Below are 23,375 nucleotides of genomic sequence, written 5' to 3'. Positions count from 1 at the left end.
ATTTGAGGCTGGTCAACATAATGAAAATGGACTCTTTTGGAAGGAACGACCCGCCCCCTTTGTGTCTTATTTTGAAAGCGTTATTGTGAGATTGGACTGACTGTTCCAATAAATAATTGAAGATGAACATATAATTCCTCCTTGTCCTGGGATTAAGGTCACAGACAAATGGAGCTTCTAAGAGTTTAAACCTAGAGGAAATAACTCAAACACAGAAGGACAGTTTAGAATTCAGGAATAGAGCCGTATTTCCAAAAGCCACAGTAACAGTGACCAGTGGTAGCAGCAATATCTAGCAACAGCAACAACAAACAATGAGAAAATGAGATTTGTTTTTCTGGTAGTGTTATTGATGGTGGTGGTGGTGGTCGTGGTGGTGGCCGCGGCGGTGGTGTGTGTGTGTGTGTGTGTGTGTGTGTGTGTGTGCGCGCGCACGCGTGAGTGTGTATGTGTGTGTGTATGTGTCTTACCTAAACGTGGTTACCAGACAAAATATAGGATGCACAGTTAAACTTGAATTTCAGGTAAACACAAATACTAATTTTAATAAGGATGTCCCGAATATTGCATGGGACATACACTACATTTTCTGTTGTTATTTAACTGAATTTACAATTTAACTAGGCACCCTGTATTTTTATTCACTAAATTTGTGATCCATCCAGTAGCCTTACAGTAAATATAATTTTACATTTGTGTTAACACTAATTCCCAACAGAAAAGAAAAGAAAAAAAACATCCCTGTGCTGCCTCCAGTTTGCCCCCAAAGAAATACCACAGTCTATAGTAGTCAGAAACTGTTAGTAAATTGAAATATTGTAGCAACATTTCAGAATCTTCTTTTTCATGATACTCATTAGAGCATTACCTCCAGTCAAAGGATTCACTCTGGGTCTGATGAAACCTGTTCCAATGACCTCATTGTCTTCTGAGGAACTTCCAGGTCCTTCTGGTTGTGTGGTTAACCCAAGTGTGAAAATGGAAGAGGGTGTGAGCATCCATGTAGTGTTCAGTCCCGGGGATGGGGTGCAGGACACGGCCTGGAATTTGACCCTTCCTGAGGGAGTACAGAGACCAGAGTGAGCTCGAACAGCTGGGAGAGTCAGCACATTGAGGTAAGCAGCTTCTTTAATTTGATTTTGAAAAGCTTTGATATGAAGAGACTCAGTACAATGAAGAGGAGCGCTGCAGGTAACAGATACTAGTTTGTTCATTTTAATTAGAGATAGTGAGAAGATTAGAGAGGCCCCTCCTACACGTTAGGTTGAGGAGGCCAACACTTGCTAAGCATGTGCAAAATACTTTTTTTAAATGGCAATGTTGTTTAATATTGAAATCAAAGGATTTTGCATTAGGGAACTGAACAAGAAATCTTCAAACATTGAAGTGCGTTGGCTACTTTTGGGTCTTAGGTAGAAGAAACTTTGCACATGTGACAAGTGTGGTACAAAGAGAACTTGTGTGAATAAAAGGGAAAAGAGAACAAGATGACAATGACAAGAGAGGTTTTGTCTCCCTACAACTAGATATTATATTTGAGCAAATAACCTAGAACCTAACAGATTTAGCAAGTTGATTTTTCATTACCAAAGTAACCTTCATAGGAGAAAACAGACGAGGGCCAGAGGCTGAAAAGAATGATATGAAGTACAGAGACTCCTGATCCTCCCTCAAATATCTTCTCTGCCTTTTCCTTTAACAAGTCTGCCTGACAATAGGTGCAGTGGCCCCACGTGGGAGGGTACAGCTGCAATGGAACATGAAAGCAAAGCATAAATTAACCACATGGATGCTGCTTTGATCTCCCCTTAGGCAGATGGATAGATAATGTTAAAAACAGGAAAGCTGCAAGAGTAGACTATGGAATCAGATGGCTCAGGATTAAAATCTCCCTTGCCAACCTTTTAGTCCTGTGACACAAATATGTTCACTAATTTTATTACAGATTCACTTTCCTGAATGCTAAACTGTCAAGAATAAAAGTGTCAATCATACTTTTACATGACTCATTAAATGTATTTAGCCTGGGACAATTAAATTTATTTTTATATCAAAACAATTTGCTTATATAAATGAAGAAAATATTAGTTATCTCTATTTACTTCAAAATATATGTCAAAAATAATATTCTGCACATCAATGTTTTGTCATTTATTTTTTTAGATTTGCTTAATGGACAAATCTATTATCAATTTTTGTAAAGTAATATATGAAATTAAAAGTATGTGTATTCTGTAGCTTTAGATACATTTTACCGTATATTTCACTTAGGCAATGTTTAAGTAAAGTTTTTAACTAGGTAAATAACATGTCTTTCAGAAAAACAATTACGCCAATAATTTAGTAAATGTACATGAAATGGATAACTTCTTTGAAAAAAATGTAACATACAAAACTTGACAAAAAGTCGTATAGTATAGATTCAAAAATATACATAAAATTAAACATCTTCCCAGAAAAATGACTCCAACAGAGTTAATTTTGTTTTCTAAGCATTTAAGGAAGACATAATGACTCATACTTTTTTATGATAGCAGTCAGAGAAAACAGAGTCCAAAGTTGTTTAATGTGGCCAACAGAATTTTAATATAGAAACTCAACGAGGACACAATAGAGAGACTAGAAATATAGTCACATAAATATAGTCAACTGATCTTTGAAAAATGAGCGAAGGCAATACAATGAGCAAATATAATCTCTTCAACAAATAGTGTTGGAAAACTAGACACTCACATGCAACAAAAAAAAAAAAAAAAAAAAAAAAGAGTCCAGACACAGACTTTATACCTGTCACAAAAAATAACTCAAAATGGATCATAATGTAAATGTAAACTGCAAAACTATAAAACTACTAGAATTTCATAAGAGAAACCATAAATAACTTTAGATATGGTGATGACTGTTTAGATCTAACACCAAAGGTAGATCCAAAGGTAGAAAATAAAAATAAAAAAAATAAGCTGGACTTTATTTAAATTAAAAATTTCTGCTCTTTAAGAGACAATGTCAAGAGTATTAGAAGATAAGCCACATACTGGGAGAAAATATTTGCAAAAGACACATCTTATAAAAAAAAAGAAAAGAAAAGAAAAGAAAGAAACTGTTATCCAAAACATACAAAGCACTCTTAAAACTCAACAATAAGAAAACAAAACAAAAATGATTTAAAAATGGACCAAAACAGACACCTCACCTGGGAAGATATACAGAAAGCAAATAAGCATGTGAAAAGATGCTCCATATCACATGCCGTCAGGGAAATAAATGAAAATTAAGATAATGACCTAACACTGCACACTTATCAGAAAGGACAAAATCCAGAACACTGACAACACCAAATGCTGGTGAAGATGCAGAGCTACAGGAACTCTCATTCATTGCTGATGGGGATGCAAATGATACAGCCACTTTGGAAGATAGTTTAGTAGTTTCTTAAAAAAACCAAACACATTATTTCCATTTGATTCAACAAGTGTGCCCCTTTGTACTTACCAAAAAGAGTTGAAAATTTATGTCCACATAAAAATCTGCCAATGGGTGTTTATAGCAGCTTTGTTCATCATTGCCAAAACTTGGAAGCAACCAAGAAGTCCTTCAGCAAGTGAATGGATAAATAAACTGTGGTACATCTAGACAGTGGATTATTATTTAGTGCTAAAAAGAAATAAGCTATTAAGCCATGAGAAGATATGGAGGAAATTTAAATGCATATTATTAAGTGAAAGGAGTCATTCTGAAAAGACTACATAATGTATAATTTGGAATATATACCATTTTTAAAAAGGTAAAACTATGGAGACTGCAAAATCAGTGGTTTCCAGGGGAGGAGTGGTGGGCTGGATGGGCAGGCAGACCACAGAGAATTTTTAGGGCAGTAGAAATACTCTGTATGATACCATAACCATGGATTCATGCCATTATACTTTTTTGCAAACCTATAGAATGCACAACACCAAGAGTGAACTGTAATGTAAACTATGATTATAGTGTGTCAATATAGGTTCATCATTTATAACAAATATATCACTATGGTGCCTAATATCGACAAAGGGAGTGTCTACGCACGTGTGAGGGCAGAGGATATACGGGAAATCCCTGCATCTTCCTCTCAATTTTGCTGTGAACATAAAACTGCTTTCAGAAAACAAAATAATGAAAGAAAAACATACAAACTCAACAAGAACATTACAAGAAATTAAATTTACAGGCTAATAATTTCATATAATCACAAAGACATTAAAATGGAAAGTTGGTTTAATTTTGAAAATCAATCAATATAATTCATTACATTCATAGACAAGGAGGAGTTTCTTATGATCATCTGAATAGATACAGATTCTCCATCCTTGAGAAAAAGAGCAACATCATAAAAATAGAAGGGGGCTCTCGTCTATGTTAAAGAAAACATACCAAAATGTTCTATTATACATAATGGTAAATTATTGATAGTTTCATCCTAACAGTGAAAGAAAGATATTCACTATCACTATTAATATTCAACATTGTAATGGAAGTTCAAGAGGGTACAAGATCTGATGTTTAAGGATTGGAAGAGTAAAACTGTCATCTCACATATGAATGTACAAAATTTACAAGAATTTACAGACAAAAAGGTGTAACTAATAAATGAATGTAGCAAGGTCACTAAATACAAGGTGTTTATTAAAACAAGAAATTAAATTTCTGTGTCAGACAAAGGAAATTATAGACAATAAAATTAAAATAAAAGTCACTTCAACAGCATGACTAATTTAACAGAACATATTTAAGGAGTGAGTTTATTTAAAATACACAACGCATCTTCACAGAAATCTCTGAAACATTGAAAGAAACTTAAGATCTAAATAAAGAAGAGATAGCCCAGGGTATTTTATTGGAAAATTCAATATTGCAAATATGTCAACTCACTGCAAAATACACCTAGGATTCTAAGTAATCCTAGTAAAATGTTATCAGGTTTATTTCTTTTCTTTTTCTTTTTTAGAAACAGATTTTTAAGTTTGAAAATTATTATGTAAAATCAAATGGCCAAAAGTGTTCAAAAGAACCTTAAGAACAGAGCTAGAACATATAATCTTATGTATTAGGTTGGTGTAAAGGTAATTGCAGTTTTTGCAATTATTTTTAACCTTTTAAACCACCATAACTTTTGCATCAACCTAATATATACGATTTCTTCTCAAATGGATGTGAATCAAGAGAAAAGTACAGTGTTGCTCATTTTCAATAATAGTTCCAGTTAAAATAATGAAAATATCAAAAATGGAATGCATAAAATATTGCTGTATATACATATAACCCAGTACTGCACATCAAATATCATGGAAAAATAACCTATCATCAAACTCAAGCTACACACACCAAAAAAACAGAGGAAACTGACCAAAAATGCACTGCTAAAGGAACAGGCACAGAGGATTTCATACTACTGTATAAGATCCTACTCACTTAATATAAAGGGGAAAAAAAATGAAACAGTGAAAACTGTATGTATAGTAGTGTTATAATTTAATATGGGATTAAATTATACCAAAAAGCAAGATATTTATTTTCATAAGTACCCACTTTTCAGTATATGTTATGTTTATATAAATATGTTAATATAGCTGCATACAAAACATGACAATACGTACAAATGCAAGTGTGTGTGTGTGTGTGTGTGTGTGTGTGTGTTTGCATCAAGTCCATCCTTCTAGATTTCATATATCCAATATTGGCACTAGTATCTTTTCTGTTACTTGTGCTGGAAAATAAGTAATCATATTTCATTCTCAGTGATCACATTGGAAACAATCACAACTCTTGTCTTCTTTGATATAGAAAAATTGTATTTCCTCCTGCTCTTATCTTTTATGCTTCAAGTCCTCAGAGGATTCTTTTTAAACCTCATTTTGTCAAAAGAGCCCCCAAGCAGATCTTAATGCTTCCTTTTTATTGACAGTAATTGAAGAGTAGAACATCTCACAGTGATGCACAATCACGGGATCAGCATGAGAATTTGGTCTTGTTTGGCATATGAGTCAGGATAAGCTAGTTATGCTGAAGTTATAACCTTCCCCCACCCCTAATCTTAGTGATGCATCACAACACGTTTTATTTTCCTGTGCTACATGTCCAACTCTGAACAGGAGGGTCTGCTTATTTTCCTAAGTCAGGGATTCAGACAGAGAATGCTTATCTTGACAGGTTTTTGCACAAACTCTGTAACAGGAAGGAGGTAGTTGTTATAGGGAATGATGCCCTGGCTCTCAGCAGCTTCTAAACAGTGTCAGAGGTTACTTCCACTAACACTCCGATGGCCAGGCAAGTAATATGGTTACATCTGTCTTTAAGGTATGTAGGAAGTGCAATCTTGTGTATATACAAGAAGGAGATCCAAAATATTTGTAGAAATACTAATTATGACAATATGCGGACTTCTTAAAATTTGGACCTATGAATAAGGATGTTAGGTCTTAGAATTTCCAAAAAATGTGTGCATAGTATTCTTTTTGAACATGTTTTAAAGAGTGTATACATTTGATCATATTCTTTTTAAAGGATGTTGAGCACTTCACATAAACTTTTTAAAAGATATCTTTTAAGGGCTCATAACCCTGAGAAACAATTTGCTTTTTGTCTAGGTACCATTATGTTTTATCTAGTAGTTTACCACAAACATAGAGTATTGAATTCTTAAAATTTATCTGCTTAAGTTATTATTATATTAAAGAAATAAAAATGTTGAGAATGTTGTGTTGTAAAATTACTTGATGGAGTCATTTGAATTGACACAGTAACATGTTCAATGATTAAAATGATAACTTTCAGAGCCATTTGCAATAGTAAAATACTGCCTTATATGAAGATTTCTTATCCTGTTTACTCTTCTAGATAATTAAAAAAAACATTATATCATGATTTTCTCCACATTATCGTATCGAACAAATACAGTGTATATACATGTCCATTTGTTTGTATATATGATTTATTGTGTATTGTATTTTGTTAACGCAGAATAGCTAAGTAAATTTTTCAATGATACTTAAATCCTAAATTCCTCACTTGAATTACATACAAGTCCTCTATAGTACCCACTATGAGAATCAGAACGGATAGATACAAATGAAAACAAATGGATAGTTTCCTGGAGTCCATTGATTTTCCAGGGTTGGCTGTGTTGATAAAAAGCTTTTAGTTTTAGTTTCTTTGCCTCTTTCTCCTATGTCCCAGGTGTTAGAGAGACTTTTATTTTCTTTCTCATTGTATATTTGCTTCAAGTTCTTATCTATCTCTAGCCTCTTGGTTGTTTGCTATGGATTCTGCTAGGCTAACTTTATAAACCTTTTATACTGGATGGGGAATATAAACCTTTTATACTGGATGGGGATTGGTCCTAGAAATGCTTTTGAGACTAAGGTCCTTATCGGTACTCACCTAGTTCAGCTTTAAAGTGCTATGCGATCCTGTTATTATTATCTCCTTATATCTAATCATGGTCTAGCATCCATCTCATTTTATTTAGTATAAGTCTATTTCAGCTAATTTTTCTTTCACATTCATGGACACCTCTGAGATGAACTATTAATCCGTATTATTATTGTCCTGAAAAGTGGGATATAGCTTAATCATGATTCAGAGTTATCAACCTTATATTTCAAGACTTTTCACCTTTGTACTTTAAAACGTCTGAATGGAAAATCATTCATTCACATTTCAGCTGTAAAAGCTAATACAATACTCAAAAGAAAGCAAAAATGCACGTAATTATATAAACAAAACAACAATGTGCATAACATTAAATAACAGTTCATAAGGCCAAACTCTTTCCAAAGTGGTTTTAAAATTGTATATTTTCACTAGCAATGTATGATTGTCTCAGCTGAAAAATTTTCTCACTAATATTTGATATTGTCAATCATTTTAGTTTAGGCATTCTAAGATGTGTATAGTAGTATCTCATTTTGGTTTTTAATTGAATTCCTTTAATGATTAAAGTTTGGCATTAAAGGAAAGGGGAAAATAGATTACATGATTTTCTGAAGAAATAAAATGTGCCACTTGAAAATTAATTATATTAAAATTGTTCAAATTTTGGAAGCCAGAGACTGGAGAAAACACCACTATTTTAGCTATGAAACAGAGAAAATTCAACATTGGTTGCGTTTTTTTCATTATAAGTAATTTTGATTAAACTCATGAAAGCCATCGACTAAGGATCAAAAACTCATGTTAACACTCACTTCTATAATTTTTATTAGTTTTCAGTGTGTTTTTGGACAATATTCAATACCTTAATGCTTTCAATTTCTATTGAACACAATATATGATGCAGATAAAATGTATAAATAAAACTAGATGGTGAAAAACAATATGCTTGAAACGTATACTTTGCTTTAAAAAATATTTTTCTCCCCAAAATATCTTAAATAATATAGGGTATGGAACAGTGGGGAAACTAGAGGTAGCTTTCTTGTTATAAAAAATTGGTTTCAAATTTCCATTCTTCCACTTTCTTTTTAGCTGTGTGATCTTGAAAAGGCACAGTAGCTTCTCTGATCTTGTTTCTGGTGTGTGAAACAAAGTCAATGATCTATAACTAGGTAGCCCTGAGGCTTAAAAGTGAAAATGGATAGCAAGTGCCTCTAGACTCTCTGCTACATAGTGTAGCTCTATTAATACATACAGGTATGTACATGCAAATGTGTTTGCTCACGTGTGTGCACACACATACACACACAACCCTACTCATCTGCACAATTTAGCTCCATTTTTCTTAAGTTGCTTTTTCAAATGGATTAATTCTGTCTTCTCAGAGAAGAAGAGAAACAGGTTGATCCACAGAAACACACAAACAAAAAAAGAGATATATGGCTATATTTTTTAATTAGCAAATATTTTATATGTTTTCCATATCTTTGCTTATTTTTAGGTAAGTTTCCTATATTCACTCACAAAATTTCGGAAACAATACTGAGTTAAATTGCTATTTAGGAAATAATATCTGAGTTAAATTATTATTTCCCTGAGATATCTTGTTAAAAACCTTACTGTATATTTTGAGTTACATTTCAGTATTTTTGTTTGTCAAGTTTACATTTTCTCATAATAGCATCAAATAAGAAAATACAATACAGCATTTCCAAATGTTGTGAAATTATACTACAGATGAGAGTGCAATGATCTTTTACAAAATCAATTATAAATTTAATAAAAATGTGTATGATGCCTGTTGATGTCTGACTGTCTAATTACCTCAAAATTATAAGGGGCTAATATCCAAAACATATAAGAAACGCAAATAACTCAACAAAAAAACCCCAAACAATCCTATTAAAAAATGGGCGGAGGACCTGAAGAGACATTTATTCGAAGAGGACATACAAATGGCAAATAGACATATGAAAAAATGCTCAGCATCACTAATCATCAGAGAAACGCATATAAAAACCACAATGAGCTATCACCTCACACAAGTTAGAATGGCTATCATCAACAAGACAAATAATAACAAGTGTTGGAGAGGCTGTGGAGAAAAAGGAACCCTCATACACTGTTGGTGGGAATGCAGATTGGTGGAGCCACTATGGGAGGCAGTATGGAGCTTCCTCAAAAAACTAAGAATAGAATTACCATATCACGGAGCAAACCTTCTCCTGGGAATCTACCCAGAAAAATCTGAAAATATTTATCTGTAAAGATATATGTGCTCCGATGTTCATCGCAGCTTTATTTACAGTGGCCAAGACATGGAAACAATCAACGTGTTTTTCAATAGATGATTGGATAAAGAAGATGTAATATATATATATATATATATATATATATATATATATATATATATATGATTACATATATATTAGATTACATATATGTATATTATATTACATACTATTGTGATACTATTCTGCCATAAGAAAAGATGAAAGAAATAGTGCCATTTGAGATAACATGGATAAATGTTGAGATTATGCTAGTAGAAATAAGTCAGACAGAAAAAGTCAAGAACCATATGATTTCACTGATATGTGGTATATAAAACTGAAAACAACAAAAGAACAAGACAAACAAATGAAGAAACAAAAACTTTTAGACACACACAATAGTTTAGTGGTTACCAGAGGGTAGCAGGGGAGGAAGGAGGTAAATGAGGGTAGAAGAGATCAAATATACGGTGATGGAAGAACTGACTTTGGGTGGTGAGCACCCAATGTGATATACAGATGATGTAATACAGAATTGTCCACCTGGGACCTATATAACACAATAGTTTAATGGTTACTAACAATTGTCACCCCAATAAACTTTAATTAAAAAATATGATTAAAAAGTTCTTCCTCCGCCTTATTTTAGTGCATAATATAGAATACTAGGAAAATTTTGTCATACTCTTATGGAGAAAGGGAAGCATAGTAAAATTTGGTAACAGCTGCTAAGATGTCTATCTTTAAAACAAAATGGGAAGAAACATTTACTTTCAAAATAAATGAATACACAGGAAAACTATCCCTTATATACTGTTTATCAAAAAAAATATCCACCAAGCAATTCTCAAATTATGTATCTACACTAAGTTATTATACCATTTGACATCTTCCTTAGCTCATTTTCTATCACACTATTGCAATATATTTTATTATTATTTTTATTTTTTTTAGTATTATTATTTTTTTTTTTAGTTTCTCTGAACTCTGGCATGTTATTACTATATTAAATCCAAATTCTAGGCTTAATGTAATCTTTTTAGCATATTAACTTGATTGGCATTCTTTTATTAAGTTTTCTTTCTTGTTGTTTTTCAATAAAAGTGAGATGGTAAATAAGCATCTGGAGTTGCAATAATCTTAGATGCCTTGAGAAGAATGATGCTGATTTATAGGAGAGACACTGAGAGGTACAATTCAGAGAAAGTGATTTTCCATATGCCTAAATAGTATTTGTTACACTATGTGTTTTGAAATGATGTAACTATAGGGAGAATTTAGAAACATATTAGCACAATAACTTCATGTAACATTAACATACACTCAATCTGTAAAATATTTAGTAGTTCTCTAGCAAATCAGAGAACACCTGCCTGTATAGAACATAGCTTTTGCTGTCTTTCATAAAGTGTATATTCATTTTAGTTTCCATTCCCTGTATAAGAATTGCTGTGAATATATTTCAATTTAAAGGTCACTCTCCTTGTGGTGTGGGATGTAAAGAACATTGACTCTACTCATTTTATATGCATACCTAGAAAATAATTTGTTGTTTTCCATGTTTAATTCCCAAAGTGATACAATTCATAGTAGCCACAGTTATATAATAATGAACTTGGACAGAAAATGTATATCTTTGAAACTAATAAATGGTAGGGTCACTAAAAATTTCAACATAGGAATCTATCTCACAACATTGCTAATATTTGGAAAAATATTACAGTAAAGGTAGTCTATGAATTGAAAATGCAATAAGTAAATGTGTGATAATACATAATATCATATATAAATGAGTGAATATATATGTATATATATAGTAACATATCAAATTATACATACATATGTATATACAGTGCCAAAAACATGTATGCACTATACATGCACACAAAAAATGATGTTTCCATATTTTAAGAAAGGAAAACTGTATTAAAACTGCAATACTCAATATATACTGATAACAAAAGATGAATACTAGTCACATTTGACTTCTGCAATTACAAGAGGTGCTCAAAGTGGTTACCATCAGCAGCCAGACACTTCTGATTATGGCGAAATACTGCTTGAGCAACGTTGACCAAAGTGCCCACTTGTATACCTTTTTTTGGCACCCCCAGGATATATATATATATATATATATAACATTTCAGTGAGGGAATGGTTGATCTACTGTGGCAAGTGATGAAAACGGACTGTAGCAACAAGGTATAAGTTAGTTGGCAATAAGAATTTCATGTTATGTGGTCTTGGTGAGAGAAATCTGATTATAATATTAGGAATAAATAAAAATTAGATACTGAAGATGGAAAAGGGGAGTGGTTACATACAGTGTCTATTGTCTGTCTGAGGTGGGAAAGACAGCGATTCAGTTGATAGAGCAATGAGGGAAAAATGTCAAGAGCAATATTATGATGGGGTGGCTGATAATCATGAAGAAAACTCATGAGGGATTTTATTCCTAAAATCAAATGCAAGAATTTGTTTTACATAAGAGTGAAATGCCTGAAATGAGAGAGAAGGAAGATAAGGACAAGATGCAAATGCATTTAACACCAGTCCCTAAGGTAAATAAATTAAGGCTTCCATATGCTTTATGCCCTGTACCAATTTTCTGTATCACTTGGAACTGTGTCTTATTATTATATATGCCCATAATTTTGATTTATACATTGAGTATTAACTTTCAAAGCAGACTTCTGTTATTTATTCTGTATCTTACACCTAGTAGAGGGCATGAAAAACAAAAGACTTTACTTAGAGAATAAGGATGATGGACATGAATGGAACATCATAGAAATTAAGCTAAAAATCACAAAGAGAAGCAATGACAAAACATTCTAAGATGTAGGTTCAGCATCTACTCACTGTCTTGAAGGAGTTTAAATAATTGTAGCAAGGAGGAGGGGTTTACACATATCACATGCATACGCAAGCACCGAATTTTCCCGTTACACCTGTTTCAATAGGTGTATTGGAGAGTCACTGCTGAGAGACATTTGTATCAGACCCAGAGAGAATAGCAACTGACTTAAGTAATAAAAGTGAATGGAGAAAAGAGGTAACATGGTAACTGTCAAGAAAATGACAAGAATGTTGTGATCTCATTCACAGAGAGAGAAATGTGTGGCTCAGATACAGTAGAATGTTAGCAGCAGCTGTGAGCCCACAAACTTGTTGAATTTTAAGATGTGAATTCCAGCATGGGCATAGGAAAGATTTATGATTCAGAAAGACAAATTCAGTCTGATAGTGTTAGAAGCCAAGGCAGCATTGAAAAAGAGGAAGAAGGAAAAAAAGCAGCTTGATGTTGTATAAATGGTTTAATCCCGGCCATTTTCAAAATTCTGCAGAACAGTCACATTCTAGAAAAACAGAGAAAATGAATAGAAAAATAAGCATAAACTATGTATCCACATGTCCACTTGCAAAAAAAAAATACATGTTCAAGTTTTGTTCATGTGTTTCACACAAAGAACATCTCTGGGAGTTTGGTATTTATTTAAATCTATCCAATTTTTTTTCTTTTCTTTTTTTTCATTTCAACATGTTTACATTTAAAATATATTATTTCCCAATATTTAAAGGGAACTATAACTGGTGCTAGCTTCACATTTCAGAGTTTCAGGAATGCCAGGTAAGGGAAATATGACACCTGGCTACACTTCGTTACAGTCATTACCTGAGGGAATTAATGAAAACCTGCACAGATGGAGATGGTCCTAATGGGAGACTGATCCAACGGGGAATGGAGTAGAGTGCTATCAATATAGGGATGATTTAATAAACATGATTGATTGTCTGTCTGCACAGTAATCTACCTACTCTCTCAAACAAACCCCAGGTAACCATGTAACTGCATTTTAGTGTCTTAGAAACATTTTGCTTACATTTGTAGATTTCCTTTAGGTTCAACATGCTACTATTGATTCAAACACTAAATTTAGATGGATGAATATAAATCAGTTTCTTTGAGAAGATAAAAATAACAAGAAAGAAAGTCAAACAGATGAATATGATCAATAAACCACTATGTAGAGATTCTTAAGACTGTGAAATGTGGGGTTGTATTATCAAGTTCTTCAGGAGTAGGTAGAGATTAGTAAATAGATCTTAGAACATATTTTTAGAATTATTATATTTTTAGTCAGAGTCTGGCTCCAGATCATTTTGGCTACTGACTAAAATGAAATCAAACTTTAAAATGTATTACTTGTTCCTATTGAAAATGTTATTTTGTTGTTATTTGCATATATATAGTGAAAGGTGAGCAGGATTCCAACATGAGGCATTAGGAAGATAAATTATAACACCATTAGTTTCCAAATGAAAGTAACAACACTGCAAGATCGATACACTTCATGAACATTATGTGACATGTACAATAAAAATATATATATATATAATTAAGGAGTAAAATAATACAAATGGCCATTAAAATTTTTAAATTGACTAGCAGAAATGAAAGTTTAAACTATAGAAATTAAATAATAAAACCACTGCAATGGAAAATTTGAGAATTGGAATTACTAGGTAAAATGCAAAAAAAAAAAAAAAAAAAAAAAGGCATTTGGATCCATTCAGTCTAATATTCAATCTAATAACAGAGTTCCTAAAGAGAATACATTATAATTGGAACATTCACGATACTAAAAATACCAGGAGAAAATATGATTTTGAATATTGAGATTGTTAATTTTTTTCCTAAAATAGCTCTACATAAAGATATCACATTCTTAAATCAAAATTATAATATGATGTTATTTACATATGATAGAAGTATTCTAAAATTATCTAGAAAAAGAAATTCCCTTAAATGTCAAGGATATTTTGATATAGAATTATAATGATAGGGAATATGTGCTGATAATAACTTATAACAGTTCCTCACACATAAAAATAATTTAATGTGTATTAACTGAATGTTAAAATAAATATTTGTTCAAAGATAAAAATCATTTATAAAATGATACCAGAGAAAGAGCCCATTTAAGCAAAGAATATAATGAGTTTTATAATAAAACATGGTACCTATAATAAAACATGGTTCCTATAATAAAACATGGTACCTTAAACCTCTGCACTAAGCAATACATTATTTTGTGAAAACCAGCAAATATTATTAGTAAATATAAATCTATTAACCTTCCATTACACATTAAAGCAAACAAAATTCCTTACAATTCTGTTTGCCTGAAGCTATATTTAAGTTTAATTTTCCTCTCCCATCTTCTTGCTAGATGATTTAAATTAGAAGTGAAGTATGTGTGTGTGTGCGTGTGTGTGTGTGTGTGTGTGTGTGTGTGTAGAGGGGTGTATTAAAAGTCTGTGTTTAAGCGAGATGACAAGGTGGGATCATGTGATCTCATCAGAAGTTTGCAGACATCTCATACACCTCTGAGGTGATTTGGGCTGATGGATGGCTTCCATGAAGCCTTGCTTATGGTTCTGGAAGGACACAGACTTTGGTCTGAGAACAGACTGGTCTCTCAGTCAGATCCTGGGGTGAGGACCTTGACAGACATACCCAGCTGTGTTGAGTGGATCCCTGCATTACACAGGAAGAGACTTTTTATCTGGTAGCTCTTTACTGCTGTGAGGGAATCCACATGTTGAAACACTTAAATGACCTCTGTATTTTTGGCCATTAATTGTCAGGAAAGCAGCACATAGTTATCGATGGTCACAATCTCCCATCAGTAGTGTTAAAAGACCAAACTTTGATTAATCAAATGTGTCAATTGAAAAAAGGAAAACTAAGTTCAGCATGTTTAATCGTTTCTATTGAGGCAAAAATGAATGGAATGACTAGACAATATCACTAAGGTTAATTATATATTTTAAGTGACGTTACATTGCATAATTTTCATGAGAAGGCATTTAAAGCCTAAATAAGTGTTAAAAAAAAAAATCAGTAGATAAACTGACAAATTGAATGTGCAGTGCTGAAAACTTTATCTCCAGAACCCGCATCCAATGAAAGTACTATCTTTTAATACAGAAAAATATAACAAATAAATAAAATATACGAGTGTGATGGTGGCATATTTTTTATTTCTAATATGTGAGTAACATGAGTACCTATAGGACAGAAGGGAACAGATGGGGGAAATGCAATTAACAAATACAAAGTAGATATAAATATTCCTGGGCTGAATAATCACTTAGAGCTAACTTATTGAAATGGCATAATGAGTGTCAAGCAAAACTAATGAATAAGACACAGAATTAAAATTTATATATATATATATACACATATATATATGTGTATATATATACATATATATGTATATATATATATGTATATATATATATATATATATATGAACTCAAAAGGGAGAGTATTTTTAATACATTTATGTTAAACAGCAGAGTTTGCAAAATAAAGAAAAGCAGATAATATCAAATTGTATTATAGGGGACATTAAGTTGGTGCAAAAGTAGTTGTGGTTTTTGCAATTATTCTTAACCTTTTAAACACTGTTACTTTTCACCAACCTAATAGTTGATACTAGAAACAGCTGTATAAAATGTGTGCAGAAAAAGGTCTATAAACCCAAAATCCTACACCAAGCAAATATATATTTTATGTAGTAGTTTGATAAGATTCAGGGAGTGCACTATCTATTGACCACGTCTGTGGAAAGCTTACAAGGAAATGCTCTCTATAAAATAAATTTAAACAAATCAAAAGATCCCAAGAAAAGAGATAATAAGTAGCACGAGAAACAACAAAGTATGACCCAAGAAAATGCGTGTATAATTAGATGCATGGTAATGCATCTGATGGTAATGATTGCACTCACAATATCTTTTAAGAAAACATACTTGAAAAAAAGAAAATCATAAAGAAAATTTTAGTAATAGCACGAAAATAATATCACAAATGATTCAGATACATTATCCCTGTCCTTGGGGCCAGAGTAGCTAAAATGGTCTTTTTGTTTGTTTGTTTTTTGATCAGTGGTTTCCTTCTTGTCCCTCTTTTAGAACCTCTTTTTTTTTTTTTTAAATTTATTGGGGTGACAATTGTTAGTAAAATTACATAGATTTCAGGTGTGCAATTCTGTATTACATCATCTATAAATTACATTGTGTGTTCACCACCCAGAGTCAGTTCCCTTCCATCACCATATATTTGATCCCCCTCACCCTCATCTCCCACCCCCCATCCCCCTTACCCTCTGGTAACCACTACATTACGTTCCCCAGTTTAATTTTCAAACCCTGTGGCCATCTTGTGGTTACTGATTGTTTTCTAATCCCCTCACCTTCCCCCTTACCCCCACCCCACCCGCCCATCTAGCAAGCCTCAGTTTTTCCTCTTTGTCTCCAAAACTGTTTCTGATTAGTTCATTCACTTATTCTTTTCTTTAGATTCCACATATAAGTGAGATCATATGGTACTTATCTTTCTCTGTCTGACTTATTTCACTTAACATAATGTTCTCTAGGTCCATCCATGTTGTTGCAAATGGTAAGATTTCTTTCTTCTTTATGGCTGCATAATACTCCATTGTATAAATGTACCACAGTTTCTTAATCCAGTCATCTACAATGGGCATTTTGGTTGTTTCCATGTCTTAGCTATTGTGTATAGTGCTGCAATAAACATAGGAGTGCATAAAGATTTTTGAATTGGAGTTTTGGATTTCTCCGGATAGATACCTAGGAGTGGAATTACTGGATCATAGGGTAGTTCCATTTTCAGATTTTTGAGATACCTCCATACTGTTTTCCATAGTGGCTGCACCAATCTGCAATCCCACCAACAGTGCACAAGGGTTCCCTTTTCTCCACATCCGCGCCAGCACTTGTTGTTTGTTGATTTATTGATGATAGCCATTTTGACTGGGGTGAGGTGGTATCTCATTGTGGTTTTTATTTGCATTTCTCTGATGGTTAGTGAGGTTGAGCATTTCTTCATATGTCTGTTTGCCATCTGTATGTCCTTTTTAGAAAAATGTCTCTTCAAGTCCTCTGCCCATTTATTAATTGGGTCGTTTGTTTTTTTGGAGTTGAGTTGAGTGAGTTTTTCATAGATTTGTGATATTAATCCCTTATCAGATATATCATTGGCAAATATTTTTTCCCATTCAGTAGGATCCCTTTTTGTTTTGTTGATAGTTTCCTTTGCTGTGAAAAAACTTTTTAGTTTGATATAATCCCACATGTTTATTTTTTCTCTTACTTCCCTCGAGCGAGGGTATATATCAGTAAAAATCTTAGTCCGGGTAATGTCTGTGAAGTTTCTTCCTATATTTTCTTCTAGGTATTTTATGGTTTCAGATCTTACATTTAAGTCTTTAAGCCATTTTGAATTTATTTTTGTATATGGTGTAAGGAGGTGGTCCAGCTTCATTTTTTTGCATGTGTCTGTAGAGGTTTCCCAGCACCATTTATTGAATAGACTGTCTTTACCCCATTGTACATTCTTGCTTCCATTGTCGTAGATTAAATGGCCATATAGGCATGGATTTATTTCTGGACTCTCTATTCTGTTCCATTGATCTATGTGTCTGTTTTTATGCCAGTACCATGCTGTTTTGATTACTGTAGCCTTGTAGTATAATTTGAAGTCAGGTATTGTTATACCTCCCACTTTGTTCTTATTTCTCAAGATTGCCTTGGCTATTCGGGGTCTTTTATGGTCCCATATAAATTTTAGGATTATATGTAGAAACTCTTTTTTTTTTAATTAAAGTGTATTGGGGTGACAATGGTTAGTAAAGTTACACAGATATCAGGTGTACAATTCTGTAATACATCATTTATATATCACATTGTATGTTCACCACCCAGAGTCAGTCCTCTTTCCATTACCATATATTGGATCCCCTTTACCCTCATCTACCACCCCCTACCCCCTTACCCTCTGGTAACCACTAAATTGTTGTCTGCTAAAATGATCTTAGTTATTAAAATTTTTATCTAACTGAATGTGAAAATGATGGCTTAAATAAGGATGTTGTGATAATAATTATAACTGAATCAAAAGATTCAACAGTTTACAAATGCAGAATCATACTTTCTAATGTCAATAATGTATGATAAACAATACAAATATTATTGATATTCATGCTTCAAAAAATCTGAACCAATAATTAAATTACTTACTGTTAAATACATAAAATTAAACACAACTAAATATTTCTTAATCTGATAGGGAGTGGGAATACATTAAAATAACTCCTATATTAAAATACAAAAGAAAACATTAATAATTTTAATGATACACATTTAATATTTCTGCTTAGTATTTAATATCATAAAATAAAAAGTAAATAATATACTAGCAACCTAAATGATAAATAAGTATGAATATATCAAGTACATGTATCAATTTATAAAGTTAGTGAAATTTATTTGTTACACTAAAAAGCAGATAAAAGAAAAAGACATTCATTAGAATGTTTGCAATGAAGAATTTCCTCACATCCTGGCAAAGACAGCTGACAAAAGGCCTTCAAGATACTCATTTACAATATGTGAAAAAGGGGGACTGATATCTCATTCCCCTATCAAATTTTGATTAAGCAGTGGATGTAATGCCTCTCATGATTTGGCTCAAGTCTACCTCAATAAGGGGAAAGAAAATTGGGGAGTTACTGTGCTGGAGTACGGTAGTGTAATTTATATACACAAATTTCCTGGAAATAAAACAAGATAAAAAGGTGATGTGGGAAGTATCTAAATATATATATTTTTAACAGTGAAAAGTAAAGTACCCTTTAATCTTACCACCTGGCATGCCAAAGACTTATCTCCCCCATTGTAAAGTGCCTGGTGTTGAGTCCTGCTGCTAATTCAAGAGTAGGACTCACTGTGAGAGGGGATAATAGCAACAAGAAATTCTAGGAAAAACTGCGGGCGCCACAATCTGAGGTAGAAGAAAAGGTCTATTTGGTGACAAATGTCCAACATTAGATAATTGTGCTACTTGAAAGCCCTACAGGTTCCTTAATATCAAGTACATGTACCCTACCCGAGAGCCAGCATGTATCGATGTCTGATACCCACAAAAAACAGATGGCCAAGGTAAGCCAGATTATCAGGAATAACAAACCAAGAATGTCTACAGCCATGGAAAGTTTATTAAATCAATGTTTGCCCTGTTTTATACCCCTCGTTTTCCTTTTTCAAGCTTCTTAAGGGAATAGTAAGACCTTGAAAAGGAAAGAAGAGGCATTTCTGAATCAAAATATATCACTTATCTCCACTTCAAAGGGCTGGAGCAAGAGAAACAGTAAAATGGAAGTCATACACCATCTCACTTCAAGTACCTGGAGATAATATCTTTCCATTCATGCACAGTGAACGAGAAGGAAAAATGTAATGTAATGATAAATGATGGACGTTTAATTTTAAAAATATAAACTCAAAGTTATAAAATTTGCCTCCAATTTTAAGGAGCTAAAAAGATTTTATACAGCATAAATTTAACATTGATTAGAGAAAAAGAAAATTCTATCTTATTTGCACTCTTCTGAGTTGAATCTATACTTTAACGTTGGAATGGTCTACTGATAAATATAACCCAAGACTATCCTGGACTCTGAGGCTCAGGCGGCATCTCTTTGCACCTTATGAGAAGATACCGAATATGGTAGGTGAAGGGGCTGCATGTGAACTGAGGCTTGCTCGCCTCCAAGGTACTTATTATATCTTTATAACTGATAGCAATCCCACAAAAAAAAAAAAAAAAATCACACACACAAAAAAACTCCCTGTATTATCTTTGGATTAAACACAACTGTACCAATAAATATGAAAAACAACTGGCAGTTATAGCAATCATGATTTACAAAGTCTTTGTCTCTAAAATGTTAAGCAGACAGAATATATCTTAGAAGTTTTTTTCCTTTTTTTCTTTGAGTGTGTGGGTGTGTGTGTGTGTGTGATGTGAAGTATCTCAAGATTTTCTTTGAGGACCTGGCATTCAGCTGTAATGCTGTAATGTAATGTTTATAATCTATGTAACTTTATACAATCTGTTCATACTATCTAAATCGTCAACATGTGCACTTTTTAAACAAGAGTAATATGTTGGAAGTTTCTAAAGTACTTTCAGGTCTTTAATTCATGGAAATTTTAAGTCTATAGGAAGAAGAGGAGAAACCATTTTTGACATTTTGACAAGCTTAAATGACTCTTTATAATTTTACTATTTTATACTTATATTTCAGCATTAAGATTTACAAAATAGGAGACACCTGTTTTTCTGCTTGGGTCTTTGCAAAGTACCGAATTACAGAATACTCACACAAGAGCTTTGTCACAGTTTTATCCGATCTGTGACCCAGAACATTGCAACAGCTTGTGCAGCATAAAAGGGCAAGAGAGGATAAACATCCTTTGCAATTATATAACAATAAATGAACCATAGCTGATCTGCATTATGATGAGATGTGTCTTGAGAGAATGTACTTAGTCACTCAGTCATTTAGGAGAATTTGCACAGGGTAAAATCATTGGGCATATGGGCAGCATGTGCTCAAGGACTCCCTGCAGCATTGAGATGACACATTATAATAATATATGGTGCACCATCTTTGTTATTATGGTGACTCTTATAAGAAAAATAAATCTATGTGTTTTTTATATGCACAAACTTCCTGGGAATAAAAACAAAACATAATGACAAAGGTGATGTGGAAAGTGTCAAAAGATATTTTTTAACAGTGAAAAGTAGTGAATTAGGGTGAAATTTGATTGAAATAGCATATAGTAATAAAGAAATATTTTTTCTTGAATTTACCAGATGCTTGCTTGTGTATGAGTGTGTGTGTGTGTGTGTGTGTGTGTGTGCGTGTGTGATTTTCTTTCTTTATTTCAAACCTAAAGGTCTTGTTGGCAATCTAAATTAAGTGTTTCCTTTTTCACACTGGAAATCCAGAATAAATATCCAGGATTAAGTGTAGTAACTCATTCTTTCAAGAATTTTCACTGAGTAATACTGCAAAGCCTTGTTTTGGGTACTAGTACATTTATATATTTCTTTTCTGAGAAATTATATTTTCTTAACATGTAGATGTTAATCTAATATCATAAATCTATAAAAATCAGTTAAATAAGTCAATATTTTTTCTTCAAAATAAATGGTTCCAGAAGAATTACTGAAATTCACAATGTACTTTTTTACTGACCAAGAACAGTGGAAGCAAGACAGAACCTCACATGCTAAAATCATCTTAGGGAAATCCTGTGTTTGAAAACAAACAAACAAACAAGAATGCAAACAAAAGGATATTTGTGAAACTAGATATATCTTCAATTCTATGTCACACAATCACCTGTTTGCTAAAAAAGATTTGGCTATGATATTAGGTATTAGCATACAAATAATTCTTGTGAAGAAGCCAAATCATACCAGCTGGAAAGATCCAGTTGTTAAGCTCATCTATAATTAAATCTATTTATACTGATGATATTATGATAAAAACAAACATAATAAGCACTTGAAACTGATTACTTTCTAATTTTTCTAATATATTCTACTATTGTCCCCTATTTTGAGGTTGTGTTTATTCTAGCTCTGTAGTAAAAATACTAAGTATCTGCTACTAAACATTTTTTCCTAACTCAAGTCATGTTAAATTGTTAGTTCTAAAAAGGCTCATGGAGAGGGTATTTACACCATGAAAATGAACAAAATATACAAATCAGGATTCAACTTATTGAATCACTTTATTGTTTTACTGGTTTTCTAAATGTAAGTAATTGAAAATGTTGCCTATGCCATGTCTGTAGCTATTACAAAATTTGAAACAATGTTCTTCCAGCATTAAAAAGTATTATGTGTTTCAGCAAATAAGTCAACCACATCATTGGCAAAGTTTTGAATTTTCAATATGTCATCATTGTTTTGTCTTAATCGTTAATTTAAACAAAAATATCGGCAGAATTTTATGTCAAAACTATTCTCATCAGTCAGTTGCATCCACAGATTCAAAGGTTTGGCAAAACATTGTAAAAGCCTTCTTGAGAACTGATTGGCTCGAAGGAATTTAAAGAGAATTGTATTGTGTATTGATATTTGTGTATGTATGCAACACTTCATTTACATAAGTAATAGACTTATATATGTATGCATGCACGAGTATTTTTCTTGCAGAGAGCTGGCTGTTAAGCATGTACCATCACTCACTGTATAAACAAAAATGACATAACATAGAGATAAACTATGCTATAAAGGAAGGGAAAATGGGAAACTGAAGAGAAAAAAAAAAGAAAACCAGGAGATAAATATGTCTCAGGCAATTTGTACTCGCTGGTTAAAGAGTGTGGAACATTTAGTTTTAAAAAAGGCAAAGGGCTCTAATAGACATTTCTCCAAAGAAGACATACGAATGGTTGATAAGCATATGAGAAGATATTCAACATTATTAGTTATAAGGGAAAAGCAAATCAAAACTAGGAGATAGCATTTAACACCTACTAGGGTGGTTATACTGTAGAGAAAACATGAAAAATAACAAGTGTTGCCAGAGACATGGAGAATTTGGAACCCGTATGTATTGCTTACTGAATAGTAAGTGGTGCAGCCATTTTGGAACACAGTTTGGTAGTTTTTTAAAAGGTTAAACATGGAGCTGCCATATGGCACAGCAACTCGGCTCCTAGGTATACATCCAGGAGGACTGAAAGGATGAACAGATATTCGTACACCCATGTTCGTAACGGTATTAATCACGGTTG

Source organism: Rhinolophus ferrumequinum, chromosome 4 (genome assembly GCF_004115265.2).
Source record: "Rhinolophus ferrumequinum isolate MPI-CBG mRhiFer1 chromosome 4, mRhiFer1_v1.p, whole genome shotgun sequence".
NCBI classification, from domain to species: domain Eukaryota; kingdom Metazoa; phylum Chordata; class Mammalia; order Chiroptera; family Rhinolophidae; genus Rhinolophus; species Rhinolophus ferrumequinum.
The sequence above is the reverse complement of the archived record's forward strand: the minus strand, read 5'-3'. Positions refer to the sequence as shown.